Source organism: Pleurodeles waltl, chromosome 2_2, assembly GCF_031143425.1.
Source record: "Pleurodeles waltl isolate 20211129_DDA chromosome 2_2, aPleWal1.hap1.20221129, whole genome shotgun sequence".
NCBI lineage: Eukaryota > Metazoa > Chordata > Amphibia > Caudata > Salamandridae > Pleurodeles > Pleurodeles waltl.
In genome coordinates this window covers 130,016,960-130,036,080 of record NC_090439.1, presented here as the reverse complement: position 1 = coordinate 130,036,080, position 19,121 = coordinate 130,016,960, and the positions used below count along the sequence as shown (strand labels likewise).

At 41.7% G+C, this 19,121-nt stretch overlaps 1 protein-coding gene across 5 annotated transcripts in view; it reads left to right on the top strand.

Annotated features, from left to right (window-relative positions):
• Window positions 1–19,121, top strand: part of CDH12 (cadherin 12) — a 2,251,017-nt gene that overhangs the window by 818,847 nt on the left and 1,413,049 nt on the right. The gene's annotated exons all lie outside the window — the stretch shown is intronic.

The window sequence follows — 19,121 nt, the reverse complement described above, 5'->3', positions numbered from 1 at the left end:
TGCACTTTTTCGCTGCTGATCAGTGCTAAAGTGCATGCGCTCTGCGTATAAAACATGGTAACATTGGCTTCTCCAAAACTGTCATATTTGATTTACTAGCAAGTCCCTAGTATAGTGCGTTATGTGTGCCCAGGGCCTATAAGTCAAATGCTACTAGTGGTCCTACAGCACTAGTTGTGCCACCCGCTACGGTAGCCTTTCAAATATGCCTCATGGCTGCCATTGCAGAGCCTGTGTGTGCAGTTTGAACTGCCATTGACATCTGTCTAGTGTACTCACTGGCCAGGTTCAAACTTTCCTTTTTTATTACATGTAAGTCACCCCTCAGATAGGCCCCCCCGTTAGCCCCAACGGCAGGGTGCAGTATATTTAAAAGGTTGGACATGTACTTCTAAAATTAACATGTCGAGGTAGTGAAAAACTCTTAAATTCGTTTTCACTATTATGAGGATGATCTCTCCCATAGGATAACGTTGAGGTTACCTTGGAACATCTTTTAAGTGTAATTTTCAAATGGGAGAAGATGGAAAAATTGAGTTTGGTGTCTCTGGACTCACAATTTAAAAGTACATCTTTGGTTGGTTTTTCAATTGCAGGTCTGAAAAAGGCACCTTTAGAAAGATGGAATTTTCTTTCTTTAACCATCCTCTGCCTTAGCCTGTCTCTGAATACAAGTCTGGTTTAGGTGACAGCTGCATTTGTGCATTCTCTCCAGACAGCCACAAACAGAAAGGGCTGTGTGTGACAGGAGCTACATTTGCATACTGATAGTTGAACTGGGCAGGCAGAGGGAGAGGCACTTCACACTTACATCTGAATAAGCTGTGCCCTGCCCTCACACAAACCTACTTTACAGCTATTAAGAGTATTGGTAGCTGGAGTAAAAAATTCTACTCAACAGGCACTGGTCAGAACCACATTGAGATATAACGTGTTGCCTGGTACAATGGTCGAACAAGAAATGGTACATCATCAATAAAAATCTTACCAAGGGCTTTCCCATCCCAAGCGGGACAACTATACCAGGATCAAAAACCTGAGAGGAACCACCAGAAGTCCCCAGATCGAAGCCCCCTACTGAGAACACCCAGACTGGACAAGCTGGGGAACCCACATCCAGCCACAAAAAACAAAAGGAGACCGAGCACATTTAAGGGAAAACTCACAATTGAAAGAGGCATCACTCACACTGCACTATTGAAAGGAGCGCCACATCAGGCATTTTGCCCACAAATCCGCTGGGGCCAGCCACAGTCTGATCTTCACACCCTCTCTGAAATACCCAAACACAAAAGAGGCTGCTGGATTAGCGGTGTATACAAGGCATCAACCCATATGAAGGCATAGCCAATGCCACCTGCAACACCCTAAAGCACCCAGAGGTAAATTATTATCATGAAAGGGAGAGAAGGGGTGAGAACCAGCCAGGAACAATCAACAACAAGCTATTGGAAAACTCTAGCATGGATCGCGGGATAAAGTAATCATATAAATAAAACACCTAAAACACAATGGGCATACGTGCCTAACACCCAGGAACAAGAACACTCATCCTCAGGTCCACCGAAAACAAAGGACGAGGCAATGCAGAAACCATACATTTGAGCTCCAGTCTTTCACAATAACCACAAAATCTCGCAAAAGGGAACCTCTAAGCACTCTAAAGGGCCAAATGAAACAGGCAGTGGTCTAAAGATGCAGCAGAAGAACCACACAGGATCTGAAACTCCCAATCCACAACCTGGGACTGCCTACATAAGAGATATAGGGCCAACAGCCCACCAGTGAACACAGGAAGCACTCTAAACAGGACAAAAGTCTCTCCCCTATAGAATTCCCAGTCTGAACAAGAAGCACATGGTATACCCCACCACTAACCTGCATCCCATTACAATTATGGCAGATTTAAATCCAACGAAGGAATGACTCAAACAGACTGGAAGAGTGAAATTGCAAACTCAGGAGAAGAGAAACCCCTCAACCCACTGCACCCAAACAAAAACAACAGGAGTGCAAGAAGAGGCACAAAGCAACACAAATCCAACCAAAACAAGGCACATGTGCTACATTGGAGCTAATCTCAAACCCTTTCCCATAAATCATAAAATGAGAGGTGTCACAAGGATATACTACTTCCAGAAGCCACAGCAGACAAAATAGGTGTGATAGGACTAATACACGAGGGGCAGAGGACTAATGAAGAAGGCACAAGCTTTCTGCAGCAGTTAATAAGTAGGAACCAATCTCAACTGAAATGCCACCTGGAGAAAACTAGAGCAAACAACAAGACTCAAAGTCAAGTGGGAGCAACTGTGGAAAACCCAAAAAAGTCACACCAGTGCACAGTGGGATACAAATTCTTAGTCCAATAGTGAGGCTATGCCATGTAAAAAAGTATAGGGAATAGCCAAGCACCACAATACAACATACAAAGGGAGGAAATAAATGCCATTTCAGAAGGCTGATAATCTACACAGAGGGGCAGGGAACACGCAGCAGTATCAATGAGAGGCTTTAGTGACCAACAACTCCAATATCAAGCAGCAGACATTTAAAAATGTATTAGGCTTTGCCTTACCCAGCCCTCTTTCCAAAACGTGGGCATTGGAAAATAAATTTCCTTCGCAGGCTTTGGAGAGGTTTGGCTAAGCATGTACATGAGCATATGCATTGCAAAGTTTTACTTGTATTGGTTCCTCTCTTCCTTGAGCTTGCTTGAACATGGAAGTATTCAAGGGTATTTACATTAGTGCCTTGGCAGCACCAGACCATAGCTGTCTGTAAAATGCCAAGAATTACTGCCACTAACCCAAGGCTAGCATGACGCTGGTGTGTTCACCAATGAACATGAATTGACACCATAATGCATAAGCCAGCATTAAGGATAGGTGTGTGCCACAAATGCCCCATGGCATGCCTGCAGCCAGGCACCCATGAGATTGCAGGCTTAGAAGTGTAAACAAAGAAAGAAAACAGGGAGCAATGATTTCTATCTGGGGTCTCAGGATGCAGAATAATATCCCTGTTTCCATCAAGATTGCCCTACCACTGCTCCAGTTTAGGAAAGCGTTGAAGATTCACCTCTTTAAAGAACACCACATGCAATACCAGTTCACAAACCAACTATCTCTTATATATCTCATTGACTTTATTTTTGTTTTGACCCTGTACAGTGCTAACCTTCCTTTGGCTGGTGTCACACTGTTGCAATACAACATATATACATGCATACATACATACATTCATACCTACATACATACCTAGAAGAACTACCACTATTGTATGCTGTATGCTCACCAAATACCTAGAATTACCACTGCCCTGCAAGGATCATCTCTGTAACGTAAATGCCTACAATATGTAAGGAATTATGATCAATGTGTTCAGAGAAATGACGTTATGTTGAAGGGCCATTATGCAATGAATGCCAATGAAATGCTAAGAATTACAACCATACTGCGTGGCCATCATTATGCATGATTGGGCATCACTGAGCTCAAGATGCACACAATATGCCATGAATAACTATCATTCTGTCTGGAAAAGCATTATGCCTGAGAAAGGCACCATGACTTCATAAATACACACAATATATATGGACAATCACTTTACTACGGCTGACAAACATGTCATGGGTGTTACTACATTGACAATCTTATCTTCATTGTGCAAGGGCCAATGTCTTACCAGGAAAGGGCATCAGGCCATGGATTATCAGAAGTTGCCAAAAAATACCAAATTATTGAAGGGTCCACATTTTATGAGGGGTGAGCAGTGGGCATTATACTTTGAATGCCTATAAATTGCCAAGTATTACTATCACTGTGCAGGATCAGCATTTTACCAACACCCCGTAGAGCAGCTAGGATATAGAACAAGATAGGCACCTCAGGAACATCTCATCAGAGCATTCCTATTCCTGGAAAGACTACTTATGATGAAGAAGGCTGTGCTGACAGAAAGAAACTACAAGGATTCCTACCCTACTGGTGCCTTCTGTTTGCCTGTGTGCAAGATCCAAGAAGCAGAAGGACTCTTGACTACAAGAAAGAAGGCTCAAATGATCATCTAGAACCGGATATTGTAGGAACCCAGGCTGAAGATAGACCTAGTGATTAGTAATGTCCTCAGGATCTGGGGAATTCAGGTGTCACCAAAAAGAACTTTGCAAGCACTTACTGAAAAGTGGGTAAATTTGTTCAATTTCTAGTGGACCAGGACAAAATGCTGAGGTGTGCCCAGGGTGGTTGCAGACAAGGCAGATGAGAAAAACATGTTTGTCCCACCTAGAGCTTTTTGTTGTATTAGCCATGCCCTAATGGATACCTGGTTAGCTACAGCCTCCATCCTTGCCCCACTTGAGGGCTCAGAGAACTAGAAACTCCCAGGATAATTCCTTGGACTGTCATTAGGAGGCAAAACTATCCCAGCGGTAAAATAACCTCATAGACCACAAAATCCAGGCATGTTTTGCATGGATAGTTTGGGGCCAACACCAGGAGCAACAGTGAGAGATCGATGAAGTTGTATCAGACTTTAAGGGATCCTTGCTGGCTACAGCCTTGTACCTTGTAACATTGGAAAATTTGACTTCAAGGAAGAACACTAAGGGCCTCATTGAGAGTTTAGCGAACAGGTTACTCCGTCACAAATGTGATGGATATCCCATCTGCCACATTCCAAATTCCATGGGGCATAATGGAATCGCGATACGGTGGAGGGAATATCTGTCAAAATTATGATTGAGTAACCCAATCTGCCAAACTATGAATCAGGCCCTAAGTCAAAAATGAAAACTTTAACCAGGATGATCCACTTCATGTAGCCAACCTCCACAACAGCGTGGTTGGCCTGAGCTTGTGCCCAGTTCAAGGTGAATACTGAACTGATATATTTCGATAGTGATTTTCTTTTTCCAGCAGAAGTTTAAACTGGTATGTAGTGTCCTCATAATACTGCATTATGAAACACCTCCTTATGAGATCCATAAACAAACCATTCTGTATGATCCACACTGTTTTAGTTTAGTTTAGTTTTAGTTTTTATGCATTTATAAAGCACGTAGCTACCCTAGGGCATCCCAGCGCTGAAGGTACAGGAAAGTTCTTGAAGAAAGCAGGAAGGACAGGCTAGCGACTGAAGAGAATGGTTTTCAACCTCTTCCTAAAAAGAGATTCAGAGGGTTCATGGCGGAGCTCAAGAGGTAGGGCATTCTAGAGATGGGCAGCCTTGATGATAAAGGAGTTTCCTCCCCATGATCTATTGACGCGGGGTATATGAATCTGCCGGGTAAAAGATGATCTCAGGTGTCTTGAAGGAGCGTAAATGGTAATATGTTTTCTGAGTAAATATAGACCTTTGTTGTGTAGGGCTCTATGGGTGATACATGGATTTAAAATGTATGCGCTGTTTGATCAGCAGCCAATGGAGTGCTGCAAGAGCCGGCTTGGCAGATAGATGTCTGCTGCAGTTCATAAGGAGCCTAGCTGCAGTGTTCTGTACAATCTGCAGCTTCCTTACTACATATTCCGGGGAACTAAGATAAAGAGAATTCCCATAATCCAGGCGGGAAAGGACCAGTGCCTGGACCAGGATTCTTCTGGATAAGGCGGGAAGAAGATTGAGAATCTTCCTGAGAGATCTAATAAAACCAAAACAAACCGAGGACATTTTCTTAGCTTGTAGTTCCATCGTGAGATGGGAGTCCAGTACAAAACCTAGGCTTTTTACCTGTCCTTTCAGAGGAGGCAGACTGGTAAAAGCCTCTGAGTAACATGTTAAAGGGAAAGCAGGAGAGCATTGCCTAAAATGAGTACTTCAGATTTGCCATTGTTAAATTTGAGTTTGGATTGAATTATCCAGTCGCCGATATCCCTCATACAACCAGCTAGGTTGATGGAGGGAGAGTTCCCAGTACTAGAAAGGGGAACCACTAGTTGAGTATCATCAGCGTAGGTGACCAGTGAAAGATTGTAGGGAGTAACTACTTTAGCCAAGGAGGATAAGTAGATATTAAAAAGAGTTGGACTTAAAGAGGAACCCTGAGGGACTCCACAAGTTAGGGGAACGATATCCGAAAGAAAAGAACGGTCCAGAACTTGGAAGGTTCTTCCTGTGAGAAAGGAAGAAAACCAGGAGAGCGCTAGGCCTCCCACGCCTGCCTTGGAGAGTCTGTCGCAGAGACGAGAGTGGTCAACCGTATCAAAGGCTGCGCTAAGATCAAGGAGAATGATGGCTGCATGTCCTCCCTGGTCTAATAGTTGACGGGCAGACTCGGTCACCGTTAGAAGCACAGAGTCAGTGCTGTGTTGTGCTCTAAAACCCATTTGAGTGGGGTGAAGGAGCGTATTACTCTCCAGATAGCTCATCAGTTGTAAATTTACATGTTTCTCCAGTATCTTAGCTAGAATGGGGAGAAGAGCAATGGGTCTGTAGTTATCCAGGACAGAGGGGTCAAGTTTAGGCTTTTTAAGAAGGGGTTTTACAATGGCATGTTTAAGAGATTGAGGGAAAAAGCCCGAGATAAGGGAGTTATTAAGTAATCTAGTCAAAGGAGAAATAATAATGTCTGCGGCTTTTGCCAGAATAGCCGGAGGGGCAGGATCCAAAAGGGAACCAGATTTAATAGTAGTAAGTAATTTAAGAGTTTGCACATCTGTGAGCGGTAAAAACATAGTTAGTGATGGCCCAGCCGGTAGAGGATTCACTACCAGCTTATCAGATGACTTCTGGGGAGGGGCCAACGAAAAACCAGTATAAATCTTCATAACCTTGTCCTGGAAATGAGCTGCTAGAGAGTTACAATATATAACAGAAGCTTCTATCGGAGAGGCCAGCATAGGAATAATAGTAAACCCTTTGAAAATCTGGAATATTTCCTTCTGGGAGTTGGAGGGGTTCTCTATTCTCCTGCTATAATAGCTAGTTTGGGCTGCCTTGATGTTCTGATGATAGGTTCTAATGGCTTGCTTGTAGTTTCCTTTGGCTAAAGAGCTGTAGTCCTTTCTCCAAGTCCTTTCTAATTTTTTACAGTTTATTCTAAGTTCTAATAATGAGGGCGAATACCATGGCTTAGATTTATGGTAAGGTTTTTTTATTCTTAGTTTGGTGGGCAATACTAGATCCAAAGTGGTAGAGATCTAGCTGTTGTAGTAACTTCCAATTGGAGAGATAATGGTAATATCACCTTTCTCAAGTGGCGGAACTTGTTCTGTTATTACCATAGACTAGTTACTGTTATCTTAACATCTACACTGGTGGCTAATAAAAGAGACAAGTTATGATAATCGTTGACAGCCTTCCTATGCCCTTTCTTTATCATAACATGTGTAAAACGTGCTCATCCTTTATTAACATAGTAATTACATGTTTCACAGTTTTTTTATATCCATAATATGAAAATATGTATTTTTTATTCTTATATATTGCACAGTTGTTGCACTGTTTTACTGTTATTTTGGGGATTTTTTTTAATTAATGTTCACTACATATGATTGGTACTTTTCTGCTAAATTTACTTCAAATAAAGCATCTTAGAAAAAAAATAAAACCCTGTATCTGTAACAAAAGACGTGGTAGCTTTGTGAAGTGCATTAGAGTAAGTTATAAGCTATTGGATTTGTGATGAATGATAATGGCTGATTGCACTTTTCAGATGTACAATAGTCCAGCAAGCACCCTAATGGATGTGAAAGGTGGCATCGCTTGGCAGGGTAGACTCACAAATGGCAGAGTCCAGGTGCAGAGGCACGATGGTTGGAATTTTTGTGTGCACCAAGGACTTCACATCATGAAACCAGCCACCCAGCCCTTGGAATCACTCTGAATTCTGGGTTGGAGAGATACAGGCCCTTATCTTCTCTGTCCCAGGCAGGAGAGCAGCAGGCAACAGTTCCAGTACTCCAGCAGAGTGCAGTCCAGCAGAGTGCCATTCTCCTGGCATAGTATCCACAGGTCCAGAAGTGTACTGAAGTGGTGGTGTCTGAGGTCCTGTTGTTATACCCAATGGTGTCTTTGATGTGGCAGAGACTTCAAATACATGTCTTTGAAGTGCACGGATGTCCTCCCCTCCCTGCTTCAAACTAACTACTTGGGGTATGCAGTCCTTTGTGTGTGGAAACGACACAGCCTATTCAGTTGTAAGTGAGACTGTGTCCAGCTCCTCCCTCACATCCTGCCCAGGATGAACCATCAAGTCACTCCTAAGCTCCCATGGTGTGTGACTCTCTAGGAGGAATACATGAAACCCAACCGCCATCTACACCCAGTCAAGTAACTAGTGACAGACTGCAGGCACCAAATGGCATTTTCAAAATTACAATTTAAAATTCAACTTCACCATAATTTTAATTTGTGATTCCAGAGTCACCAAACTTTAAGGGGTTATCTCTACCCATTTGGAAATTACACTTATAAAACGTGCAAGGAAACTTCAATGTTTTCCCTTAGAAATGATGGGCCTTGCGGTAGTGAAAAACAAATGTAAGAGTTTTTCACCACCAGATTACATAAAATTAGAAGATACATGCCCTATTTTTTAAATACATTGCACCATACCCTCTGGGATGTCCATGGCCTACCCTATGGGTGACGTGTATGTATTAAAAAGGAAAATTTGGGCGTGGAAAAAGGTTCAATTTGCCAGGTCATAATGGCAGTTCAAAACTGCACACACAGGCTCTGCAAAGGCAGGCCTGAGGCATGTTTACCGGGCTACGTGGGTGGCACAATCATTGATGATGGCCCGCTAGTAGCATTTCATTTACAGGCCCTGGGCACAGTTAGTGTAGTAAAATAAAAATGCCAATTGTATGTATACCAATGCTACCATGTTTTAGGAAAAGAGCATAAACACTTTAGCATTGGCCAGCAGTGGTAAAATGCAGAGTCCTAATGCCAACAAAAAAGAATTCAGCAAAAAGTGGAGCAGGAAGGCAAATAAATCTGGTGATGGCCACTCAGAAAGTGCCATTTCCAACAGTTGCAATCCAAAAAATACACTTGTAAAGTTACTAAAGCCGTAATTGTGGCAAAATAGGCTTAAATGCAATCCAGCCTAGCCGTGGAGTAAGATAAGCACCACAAATTGCCAACCACTAATCTGCAAGACACTCACATAGAAAACAATGCAGGGAAGGAATTAAACTAACACCCAGTCGGAACTAATATTAAAATAATTAATTTACTTAAATTATTTATATGTTTAAATCTCAACCAGAGTCACTCCGGATTAAATCCTATATTAGTGAGGGTCGATATTATTACAAATTATGGTTTAAACGTAAATATAGTTGAAAAACAAGAATATTCAAAGGGCTCTATTTTTAATACACATTTAATTTGAGGAGTTAATGTGCTCTAATTATTTTCTTAGTTGTAGGCTAATATTTTTTTTACATATATGTGTATATTAAATCATATTTAAATATTTTTTTTTTAAAGAAACACGTTTAATTACAATTCACTATATTTTTCTTTAAGACGAACTTCCCCAACATGAGAAAAGTTACTTGTAGTGATTACACTTGTAAAATCGTACATAAGAGGCCTGAACTCTTTCATTGAAGGGGTGGAGATATGCAGGTCAAGCTCCGCTAGGAAACCGTGAATAGCAAAAACGTATTGAGATACACCTAGGTGTACGAGTAGCTATAGACACGAGAAGATCTACACATGCACATTTACCTTTGTGAAATGGGCCCTAGATGTAGATTATATGTTATTTAAAAAAACAAACGCCAACAGTCTTGGCTCTTACACAAGTCTTAAAAGAAAACGAATCATCTACTTGGCAGTTTCTCTTACCTGACATGTCGACATGTGAAGCCAAGCGAGCAGACAGGACATCACTACAACATGGGATTGCATTTTGTATGTTTGAACCCAACAGTGAGCTATCATTTGTTAAACAGGCAAAATTATGCTCACTTTTTCCCTTGTGTAATTCGTGAGGAAAAATAGAAACAACTCGATCTGCTTCTGGGAAAGAGACTGAAAATGATGTGGGTTTCTCGCCTCCAATTCCTTCACTCCATCTGTTGTCTGTGTTTGGCCCTTTGGGACGGTGCCAGTTCAGGCTTCTGTTACAAAATCCTACAGTACATTAGTGGAAGGACTGGGTGAGCTAAGGACACGTTTCGAGTAATCTAGGCCCGGGTGATCACTACCCAGGGGCGATGTACCAAAATTGACGAAAGGCATTATTGTCTAATCTCAGCTTTCGATACACACGCATTTACAGCATTTTTCAGTGAGGTCTGTTACAAAGACCGTAAAGATGATCTCAAGAAATTAATTCACATGCAGGGACACGTTCGACCAGGGAAACACGCAGCTTCAGGTTCTTCATTCACCTCCTATCTCCCAACAGTGTTACTTTGAGACGCTATGTAAACACAGCGCTAGTGACTTTGGAGCATACTTTCTCTTCAGGTCATAAATTGAGTTGCCCTTGAGAGAAAGCACCTGTGTGTAAGACACTGATCCGTTCAGTGCCAGGCAGCTCTCTACCGTACTTTCAACAGCGGTGCGAGAATGCTCTAAAACGGCATTAGTTGTGGCGTGCTAGGCAAGAGGCGTCCATTCGTGCAAATGTGTAGGTGGTGACAAAAAATATGGACTGACCTGTAGACCATTTATACCAGTATTCAGCAAAATGTGCGACTGGCCCACCTTGGGATGCTCAAGGAGACAGGATGCTCTGAAAAGAAGACAAATACTTGACATTTTCTATAGTGATACCGGAAAACGTTTGCAGCTTTATCATTTTTGGAGACGTGAAAAAATATGTTTTACTTGAAGGGAGCTCACCATAAACCTTTTTGAAATGAAGAAGAAATAGAAGGAAAGTCGAGCTGGGGATTATTTATAGGTTGTAACATATATATCGGCCAAAAAATTGTGTACCAGTTAGTATGACGTGCATGTCAGGAGCGCTACAAGAGAAAGTAACTCAGAGCAAGTTGTTTAAGGATTGGACCCATGGAATTAGATGTGGGAGAGTAAGAGAAAATGTTCATGTTAATGAAAGTCGTCAACATAAAGGGCATGGTTCACATACATTTTGCTCTGACAACACTCCTGACTTACTCCTAGAATGCAGGAGTATGCCAGGAGGACTACACAGCTGAGACCCTCTTTATGAGTGGCCGGGTAAATGGGATGGACTTTACCTATTACGGAGTTACCATTACCAGAGATATCTAGGGTAGGGAAAGTCCAACCTGTTACGAGTTCAACCCTGAGGGTCCACTAAGTAATGAGGAGTAACTTGTGCAATGTCTAATGATAGGTCTTCTTCCCCTCCTAATTCCTCAGGCGTTGTAACTGCTGTCATAAGACCCAGCGGAATTAAGAGCCCCCTTGTAAGGAGAGCTTAAGTCACAACTACTCATAGCAAAATCTTTGTGTTTAAGGCCCAAACCCCTCTTCTCCCACCTCTCACATCATTTTACATGTACTTCGTTTTGACAAAGCTCATAGCTGACTCCACAGAGAAACATAAAGAACAAGGATGATGTAAATAATGCTCCCGGGGGCAGCCCAAGGAGTTGACTGCAGCGCAGCCTTCTGAGAATTCTTGCAGATCACTTTTTTAGGCACCAGTGAAAGCAGCAACCCTGTAAAGCCAGCACTAGATCTAAATTATTAAACATTGTTTCTTTTGGCAGGCCCTCTCCTGATTAGAAATGCTTCACATTAGCAGTAATGCTGCTGTTTAATAACCTGTTACGCTCGTGAAATTAAATACTAATCTTGGCAGAGTGCTCCTCAGAAAGGAAAACAACAAGTCTTGCAGCGATTTCTATTTTCTATGCTTAATTGATATGTAATGTGATGTCAAAAATATACCAAAACATTTTATCGGCACTTATTGCCAACTACACACCTTAACAATTTGTTTGCTAATGTGGGATACAGACATCCTTACAGGGGATATTTTTTAATCGTTTGCTTAGTTCACCAAAACGAAATAAGTCAAATTAAATTCTTCCTGCTTTAGGCCCTTACCTATCTAAAGCCAAACTTTAGTAAAAACCCAGTATATAAATTGTTTCTCTGGTCAAAAAAGTTTGGTTTTGTACTACTCATGACTTGCTCCTGAATTTCAGGGGAAAACCAAGAATCCCTCTGCTTTATCCTTTTATTATCCGTGGTTCACTTCTGAAACACAGGAGTAAGCCAGGAGAACTACAGCAGCCAAAGTAAAATCTTTGTGAATCATGACGAAAGGATTTGACTCCCAAAGATTTTACCATGGACAGGTGTGACCTAGTATTACAGTTCTCCTGCCTTACTCCTGGAATTCAGGGAGAACATTAGCCTGAAAAACTGGATTTTCAATCCATTCTAAATTCGTTGCTATGACATAACAACAGTGGGTAACAGAATGTGTTACCACTGTAACTACATCACAAAACAGTTGTATGATGCTCTTGCTGTGCTCTCTGAGAGCTTCTCAGAGTAAGGCTGGAGAGCAGGGCACAAAAGCTTCTGGAGCAGTGCTTCCAGAATGTTTTAGGGTTACTCAACATTCTTTTAATTAGCAAAATAACATGCTGTTGACAGTTTTTTTGGTTTCTCTCTAACAACAATTGTTTCTCACTGCTGCAACTTGGACTGGCATTGACTGGCCCTTCATTATATCTTTATCAGACTGTGGCAAAGATATTGATCTGCCCACAAAAGTGGCAGAAGATGAACTGCACTGGAGATGAGAACATTTGAAAAACTGTTCTGCAGCTGAATATGTGGTAAAGTCTTATATCTATTTCCTTGTTTAAATGAGGCCCAGCGGTGCATTTTAGACAACATATATACATATTGCAGTTTTATGCAGCAGAAATGCTGCTCAAGGGCATTAGAGCTCTTTACATGATAACCAGATTGCATTACATAGTGTCAGCTTTATTTTCTTTTATGCATGGGAGATTAAGTGTTTCATCAATCAATCTATTTTTCCTAGCATGACTAATCACCTGTGAGGGTGTCCAGGCACTGGGTAGCAGGGTTCAGTTGAAAAGTCAGGTCTTGAGTCTCTTCCTGAAACCCTCCAGTGAGCATAAGTTCTGGAGCTGGGGGGTGGGAGGGGAGAGGCTGTTCTAGGACTTGGTGGTGACGTAGGAGAAGGAACAGCCTCTGCTGTGGCTTTGGTGGATGAATGAGTGGGGTCTGTGCAAGGGTGAGGGTGGCGAAGCGAAGGTCTCTGGATGGTTGGTGGAAGTTCAGGTGGCTGTTGATATATCGTGGCTCTAGGTAATTTAGGGCTTTGTAGACATGTGTCAATGTCTTAAATTGGAATCTTTCCTGGACGGGGAGCCAGTGGAGGTTCCTAATGTGTGCAGTGATGTGGGTCCATTTGAGCAGGGTGAGGATGGGTCTGGCTACACACCTTGCGGGAAGCTGCAGAAGGTGCTCTAGGGTTCGAAGTGAAGAGAGGTAGGCAGATTCTCTGAGTTCATCCCATGAGGATTGATGCTATCCATCTGATGGCACCTTCCTGGATCCCGATGAGGTGCAGTCTTTTGATGAGAAGATGGTGGGATACGGTATTGAATGCTGCAGAGAGGTCGAGGATGATCAGTGCTGCTGATTCTCCTCTGTCAAGGACGGTGCAAATGTCATTAGTGGCAGTGATTATTAAGGTCTTGGTGCAGTGGTTGGCATGGACACCAAATTGGGAGGCGTCACGCAGGTTGTTTCTCTCCAGGTATTCAGTGAGTTGCTGGTTGATGGCCTTCTCGAGGACTTCAGCGGGGAAAGGGAGCAGGAAGATGGGGCGATAGTTCTGGAGTTCGCTTAGGTCGGCGGAGGGTTTCTTGAGGAGCAGTCTGATTTATGCATGTTTCCATGCGTCAGCGAAGGTTACTGTTGCAAGGGATGCATTTAGAATGGTGGTGAGTTGCCTCTGAGGTTGAAGAGGTGGTGGGGCAGTGGTCTGTGTGTGCTCCCAAGTAGATGGAGTTCATGATGTCTGTGGTGTTCTGTGTGGTGAGCTGTTCCCAGGCAGTGAGTGGCTGATTGGGAGCGGCTTCCGTTCAAGCGAGAAGGGTGTGGATTCCAGTGGATTGGGTTTCAAAGTTCTTGTTGAAGGTGGATATCATGTTGTGGAAGTGGTCAGTTAGGGTATCGCAGAGTTTGAGACAAAACCTATGATAATTTATGGACAAAAATACAAAAGCCAACATGTTTAAAATTGTTATGTGTTTTGAGAACCATTTTTCAAGTCAATTATTGTGCCCTTATCACATTGTATCTCATTAAGTAGGGCTCCAGAGGATAATATGTTTGGAAAAAAATGAGTGTTGAGAATGCAAGACCAAACCCTATTTTGGAATAATATAACTGAATATTCATTTAATTTACTCTTACTGAAATTGGCTTCTAGTAACTGAAAGGTAAGAAAAAAGGAAATTAATACAGATGAGCTAAATATATTATGGTGGTTTTCACTGTACCTGTTTTTAAATAACCAAAGACTTAAGAGGGAACTCCGCACTCTAGGTACCTTGGCTGGTTCACCCCCTGGTCTTGGATGTTAATATGCTTTAGTCTATGAACATTTACCCTTATTGTGAGTTAACCCACAGGCATTGAAACTACTAAATGATGAGATGATGTCAATCCAACTTCCATATTACTTTGAGAATTGATTGACACCAATACTCACAACACTCTCTTTGCATTGACAGCTATCTTGAATTTAATGAGGAACATTAAATCACATACATCATAGGCATACTCCAATTCAGAGTGAGTAATGTCTGTCTGCTCCTCTCCAAAGTATCTAGGAAATTTCACATCTATTTTTCTGTTCTTGAACCTTCTTTTCGAATCATCAACTTCCTGGTTCGCTAAATACTTCCATCCCCCGCTCTGTACCTTTCACTTGTTCTAAACTCTGCTCTTTTTCATTTGGTTTCTTTCTTGATGCCTGAATGGTAAAGGTTCTTTAGCTGATCTCATGGACTGGTGTCTGTGTTCTCAGAGATATGCACTATCGTTCTCTATCATATGTGATGGTACACTTCACCTGGAAACAGACCGCAGTGGTCCCGGTTCTGCAAAAAAGCCTAATAAAAACTTCACTCTACTTATAGGTTATTGTCCATCTCTCCGTTGCTGTTTTTGTTGAAGGCAAAAGAAACTTCAGTCACTTGTAAGCTCTCACAGTTTTTGAAGAATAACTTTCTCCTTGATCCATGCCACAAAATGGATTCCATTCTTGCAGTCACACTTGATGACCTTTGCATGGTTCTCAACCAGTTCAACTGTGCATGATTCTTTTAAACCTTTTTACAGGCTTCAAAACTGTCTCCACTCCATTCTTCAGGACAGTCTTTGGACTGTGGAGATGAGGGCCAAGCTTGTATGGATCCTAAGGGTCTTCATCAGGCTGACTCTATCTTCTTTCTCATTCCATCTTCAAGAATTATTTCTTGCTGTGCCCCAGTGTTCTATCTATTCCTGTGCTAATGACAGATCTGATTGTTCACCTGGATAACAACACATTCCACATTCTAGGCTTACTCTCTACACAATCAAATCATGTTAGCTCACTCAATGAGCTTCTCCAAACGTACATACAAATAAGACCAAGGTTCTCATGCTTGCTGACGTCTTTGATATCTGGCCCAATGAGTAGTGGTCAGACAGCCTGGGTTCCTGCACAATTTAATCTACCTCTGCTTTACTTTTGACAACACCCTCATTTAAGACTTGGTTTAGTCTCCTAAATGCTATAATTTCTTAAAACCCTTCAGGATTATCCTCCGACTTTTCACCGTCATCTGTCTCAAAGTGATGATTGAGGTGGGTTTATCCTCCTAATTAGACTACTATATTCTCTGTGCTTGGGTCTCACCAAGTAAATTAATCTCTAAAGATCAACTGATACAAAAGTGTGCTGCTTGCTTTACACTGGATCATCCTCTACTTTTTCACTGTTATTAATATAATACTGCTAACTTTTCTCTCCACGTACAACTATTCATGGCTTGGGTACCAAATGTGAGCTACAATTTTGAGATTTCAATTTACTCATCATCTTTGGTCAGTCCTTGCAAGTCGTTTGTAGAAGCCAGCTATGTACTACTGTGTACTACTGTGCTTGTTCCTTCTCTTACTTGCCCCAAGATATGGAATAGCTGAAGACCTGACTGGTCAGACTACAGTCTCTCTATAAATCTGCATTTCTGTTTGGAGCACGAGCATACCCCCATGGTGCTAATATTAATCAAAGTTGTATTAACCTCAATTAAATTCAATTGAAAGTGAAGACAAATGCACATCTTCACACCTGCACCTCAGAGTTAGGGGACAACATTTCTTGATTGCTTAGTCATTTATGTTTTTATACAACTGTGGTCTTCTGTTGCTGGAGTTGACCTCAGGCATATATTCTCAGTGACCTATTTTTGGGATAGGAGCTGTCTAATGAAGGGAAAAACCTTGAGCAGCATTCATTCGAGAAATTTACTTTTTTGCAACCACCAAACACCATAAAACAGCTTCAATTGCTTTTAGGTTTTCTGAACTTTGATAGATCATAAAATCTGATTATGCACAATGGGTTGAACCATTGTACAATTTAATTTGCCTTGATTTCTCCAGTATAAATTGGACATTTGAACACACACAACTTCTCAGAACACTGCAAACTGACATGCTGGCATCCAGATACGTACATAGTCATGTCAGCACAACTAACTTAGCTATCTGCATTATCGTGGGGTCCACTGGCTATAAATATGTCATCTTCAATGAGGGTGATACAGTACTGATTGCTTATAAATGTCATTTATATTTCAATGCAGAAATGCTTATTGCATCAACTGAAAACATACTGACAGCAGTTCAGACAGCTGTTATAAAGGAAAGACAGATGTTTCAGGGAAAATGCATAATTGTAACCCGATACCAACCAAGGCAATGGTTCCTAACACAAAAGCTTTACATCCAAAATGTATACAGTGGACCACCTCATTAACAGCTACTGATGTTGATTATGTCTTTGATCCCACTTTTCAGACTCAAGAATTCCTCAAGTATGAACAAGAAAACCCTGTGCAGAGTGACATTTTGCCTCTTATCAGTATGGTTAAATAATATATATTGATGGCTCAGGTCATCTCAGGGTTGGCACTAAACAACATTCTGCTGCATGTGCTGCAGTACATGGGGTCCTGAAAGAAGGATTATTTCATGCACAGAAAACATTTACGCATTCTTTAGGGGATTGTACCAATTAGCTAGTCGAACTGAAAGCTTTAATTCTGGCACTGGAGAATTGAGATCCTGAATTCCCACTCTCATAGTGCGTGATTTGTATTACTGTGCCCAATCTTATAATGAAAATCTACATTACTGGTGCCTGAGTGGATTCAGAGATTCTAAATGAAATACTATCAAGCATAAATTTCTTGAGGAAAAGTGGTCCATCTTAAACATTGCTTGCCATGGGCTAATGTAATTCATGTATTGAGTCATCAACATCTTGGTGCACACATTGAAGAGAGTTCACTGGCTGATGAAGCCACCAAAGCAGCAGTCCAGACTGCTGTAGTGGCTGCAATTACTTGTTGACTCACATGGGTGAATGATAACATCATGGCTGCATTTACTGCTTTTTGGAGTGGCACTCTTTTACCTAAAAATATCCAGTAGAATATTCCTATCTGTGCAGTGCCAAAGACATTCCTTTCTTTTGCTTGCATTCCCAGGGTGGGTGATTGAGTGATACCCAACCAGGACTGCAGACTAGAATTAATTAAAGCTGCACATGAGGGATTGGACTCTGCCCATGCTAGAGTGGCACCTACAGTTTCCTTACCACAAAAACACTATTGGGGGCATGATCTGAACAAACAGACAAAACAGTATGTCTTCAGTTGTGACATTTGTCAGCAAATTAAAAGTTCCAATCCAGCTCATCCGCCACAGACACTATTCTTAGTTTCTAACAAACCTTGCTAATGTGTGTATTTGGATCATTGCTGCCCTCTGAACTCGGATGGTGCATTCGCATTTGTTCTACTGGCCATAGATTCATGTTCTAGATTTCAATGAGTTTGGCCACAGTGATCAGTTAACGCTCAAACTGTCATTAAAGATTTGCCAGTCTTTATCAGAACATGCAGTAGCAGCATAGCACTCAGACTAGTGACCAGCATTTTCCTTTAAGGCTTACCAGGATACTATAGGAACCCTGGGAGTTATTGTGTATTATTCCAATCACTATCATCCTGAGAGGATTTGATAGTGGAAAGGAACAACTGTGACTTAAAGTAGCCCTTAATTGCTACAGTATTGGATTTAGGCTATAGTTGGATCCATTATCGGTGTGAAGTCCAGAGAGCTTTAAATAATCTGGCTAGAAGATCTTTGGGAGGCCAGCCCTCCTATGAGGTCCTGTTTGGGGTCCAGATGTTTGTTCCAGATCGCCATAATCCTGGTACAGTGGCGACAGACAAGCCTTTTGACATCAATGAATGTTTCGCTGTCGTACAGGAATGACTGGACTTCTGAGATGACTTTTCAAATGAAATTTGCAAACATGCTACCACTGAAATACTAAAGGAGCAACAAGCATCTTCAAGCTGGTTTCCTAATGTTGAGGATTTAGTTTGAGAGAAGATTATGGATTGGAAGGAGTTCGGCCCATCAAGCCGAGCACCGATGCCAGTTCCTGGCATTCAAGGTACCAGAATTGTGATTTTGCCACCACTTTCTGGTCGTATAAACAATTTATTTCAATTGATCTGATTATGCTACACCATGTGGACAGCCCTACACAGTAGGCCACAAGGGCTCCTGGGTAGTTCATTGCCTCATCCCACTACCTTGCAGAAAATCCCTCTACCAGAATTAAGTAATGCAAGTATTGCTTCTCCTCGGCTCAGGACTTCAGATGCAGAATTTCCACTAGTTCCTGTTGCTACAGCTAACACAGGATACCTACTAGATGTGATTCTAAATTTTTCAACTGCTGCCTCTAACAATGAAGTTGTTTGTTAACAACCACCTGTGGAAGAACTTATCACTTCTCCTTTACCACACGAGGTCTCTGTTTTGTGCTTCTGGTTACTTTGTCAATATTGATGATTTTCCTCAAATTCCTCACA